Consider the following 3,569-nt stretch of genomic DNA (forward strand, 5'->3'; position numbering starts at 1 on the left):
CTTATGTAAATCACAGGCGTCTTCACACAAACGGAATGCAATGCCATATGCATTCTTGCCTCAAATAGGTGTCAAAAATTGGAGATGTCATTAAGGTGCTAAGAGAGTAGTTAAAAAATTAAAAAAAATAATCTGCTTCAAATCATTTAACCCTTAGTGCTCCCCATGTGCCCACGAAGCAGAATTCAAATTCTCCCTCCAAGTGTATTTAAAAGGATATTCCCTTTAAACCTCTAGGTCAGTAGCACTTTTTTTTCATAATATTGACGCCTTTCAAACAATCTTCTTAAGGGGAAATTTTTCGCCTTAGGACAAAAAGTAATGTGCTGCTCTATTAGTGATTATTCAGTTTAAAATCCGTAAAGGCATGGAGGCTGGATTGTTTAGGTCACGCTTTCGTAATGCGCCCATTTTCGCTATGCCTTAGAATTAGAGATGCAAGTTTTGCATTAGTAGTTCAATAGTTCAGATGCCCATTTCGTGATGTACACAGCAGAAACAGTCAATTTAAAATAATTTAGCATTAGTTTTTTTAAGGTTAGAGCTCATTTGCAAACAACGAATGGAATTTCGTTGCCTCACAAAGCGAAACAAAAGTGGCGATTTGAATAGGATATTTACCAGTTTTTAGTCGTAAAAGGGAAAGCTGCTATTTAGTCGTCAAATCACAAGCATCCACGAATAGTTGGATGTGATACCTGAATAAATTTACCTTTTCCTTTCAACAGCAGTCCCCGTCGCGTGTCATCCCATCTTCGTCGGCATTGGTTACAGGAGGCGAGGGAAGATGAGGGAGGGAGTGAGGCAGCCGTGGCAGGTGTTATTGGGCAGGGCAACGTCACCGCTAGACAGCGCGCTTTCTCGGACCCTAGGGCCCCATGTCCTCTGCTCTTGCAACATCAGCAACACAACCAACATCTGCAGCAGAATCCACTGCGACGCCACCCGCAACCGGCGCGTCACTCTGTCGCCTTCTTCGATGCGTCCTCCTCCGCCTCCCCTAAGTTCTCCGCCCTCCACTCCCCGCCACCACAGGCACCCTCTTCGCCCCTCCCCATCTCTCCAATCTCCATCAAGGACAAGTATCGGGCCATTTTCGACCTTCCCCTTGGTGCGTTCCTCGCTCTGTCTTCTCTGACTGCAATTATTCTACTACTGGACCCTGTCCTCAGGCTTTAGTTTCCTGCTGAATTTCTAATGGTGCCATGTGTCAGGTTTGTTCATGGCAGACAAACCTGTCGGTGGCAGGTTTGATCCTTCAGCCTGCGGCTTTACAAAATGCCTTCAGAAGTGTACCTTTCAATACACCGTGAAGTACTGATCGCTTATCGACATATACTACCATACGTATTCGCATCCCTTTTCTGATTAATTATAACTGCATTTTTCTGTGAAGAAGTTTTAATTGTTTTGTCTATGCGTGGCTTCGTGCCTTAGGCTTTATCCACTTTTCAGTGGATACTTTCCTAAGGTTTTTGTAGCACTATACAACATTTTAAGTGGTGGTTTGGGGTCAGTACCTAGGTGCTTGAACTTGTCATCTTTTGGTAAACATTTATATAAATGAACTTTTCTGTTTTTTCGAATATACTACTTTACCAATATGTCTTCCGAGATAAAAAGCGACAAGGTCCTCACTGTGGAGTGTAGTTGCTTGCTAAATTGCAGAAAATGCATTGTGTCAAAGTTTTGTCTTTTCGAACTCGGATTTCATAATCATACTTCCTGAAATAACCTGCACTTAGTCACCGAGTCATTTCATCTTGGAGTTATGATTGTTTTTGTGGTCGTAGCTTTCTAAAAATACATTCATAAATAGGCTGCTTTGACGTTTTTTTCACGAACCACCTTAGTTTGATTAGCTGCGATTTTATAAATATCTTTTCACTAGAATGTTTCTTTTTAATTTCCTCCACGTAGTCCCTTCTGTTTTGGTTGTTAATAACTGTTCTTCCTGTATTTCTTGGGGATGTTTCCGCCACTATATATTTTTAAACACTTAAATAGGGTCGGTGTTTGGTTATTTGAACTCTCTTTTTTAATTGGTATTCTTAGGTACTATACCAGATCACCGCTCTATGTTCTTTCGTATGGCTTCTTTGAATGTTATTTTGAACATTAGTACTTTCCAAAAGAAGCCATGACTAGGCGTATTCTGCGGGGAGCAACCTGATTGTGCAGTTATGATGGCACATTAATCGCAGTTACAACAGGATGCCATTTAGAACACCCTTCACTATTTATCTGCTGATTTTAATTTATGTGCTCTTTACTTCGATTAGTGCTCCAATACAGCTATTGTCATTTCGATTTCACTAATGCTCTCTTTTGTAAAAGGGGTGGTTCTATTTTATCCATGATGAGCTCCATGACAATACTGGACTTTTCCTTTGAAAAAGAAAGTTATTCCATTTAAAGCCTGGGCACTTTGATCTGTCCCTCTTCCAATGAGGATTTGTAAAGCCGCGAATTCAAATGTCTCCCTGGGCCAAACTCTATAATACCTTCTGTTTTTTTCTTGTTCTGCGATGCCATCAAAGGCTCGGATAATACCATACATTGCCAAATTAATTAGTGAGGCCAAAAATTAAAAATTGACTTGAGCCTATTGTTGACCTGATCACTCAGTTGAAGCCCTTATAAAGGGATGATTTTATACCCCAAATAGTCGTCAATTTGTTAAATAATTCATAACCTGTACTTCGTGATATGCAACCGTGAAAACTGCTTAGGTTTGCATAAGCGTACAAGCTCAGAGTTCTAGATGCTCCCTATGGATTTGGCTTCCACATTATCGGGCTTCCTGTAGTAGCAATTTCCGCCTTTCTCTTTTTAAAGTTTTTTTCGAGCTTGAATGCATGCCACGAGTTTGGGCGTAACTTCATCTGTACACAGTAGCATCCAAAGATTAAGTATATTGCCTTCGAAATCATATCAGATAATTCATTTCACTAACCAATGAATGTTTTGACTATTATTTGCGGTATTTCCGTTTAAAGCCCGCTCTCCACCGGCGCTACACAACCTCGACACATAGCACGGCGATTTGGTTGATGGGTGTGGTCAACACACACCGCAATAAGCCTTTTAGATTGGATACAATGAAAATTAAAGGCGTTCTCTATTCTTTCTCAATACATATCGATAAATCTCCCGTTGATATTAATTTGAATAGATGGATCCACTTCCAGTTATTGTTAAATGGCAATCTAATTTTGTTTATTTAAGGATCTCTAATCAAGAAAAAATCAAAATATAAATGGGCAATTACTCTTGAAGCGGCGTTTTTTGGAAATCGTGCTTTGGCTATAAAGGGATCACAAGGAATTAATTACCACAGAGATTGGGACGAACGCTTCAAATAATATGATTTATGTGCGGTTTAATAGTTTGCTTTTCCTGTATTTATCTAGGAGATCACTCTCTCACTACAATCGCAGCAAGTCCAGTAGTAGCACTCAAGACTCACCTGGACTCCCTCGCTAACGAATCAAAGAAGCCCCTGACCAAACAGACACCGCACCACAAGAAGTCAGAGTCTTCCTTTCCGTCCACGGGCAATGCCGTCG

The sequence above is a fragment of the Echinococcus granulosus genome (assembly GCF_000524195.1).
Source record: "Echinococcus granulosus chromosome Unknown EG_S00025, whole genome shotgun sequence".
Lineage (NCBI taxonomy): Eukaryota > Metazoa > Platyhelminthes > Cestoda > Cyclophyllidea > Taeniidae > Echinococcus > Echinococcus granulosus.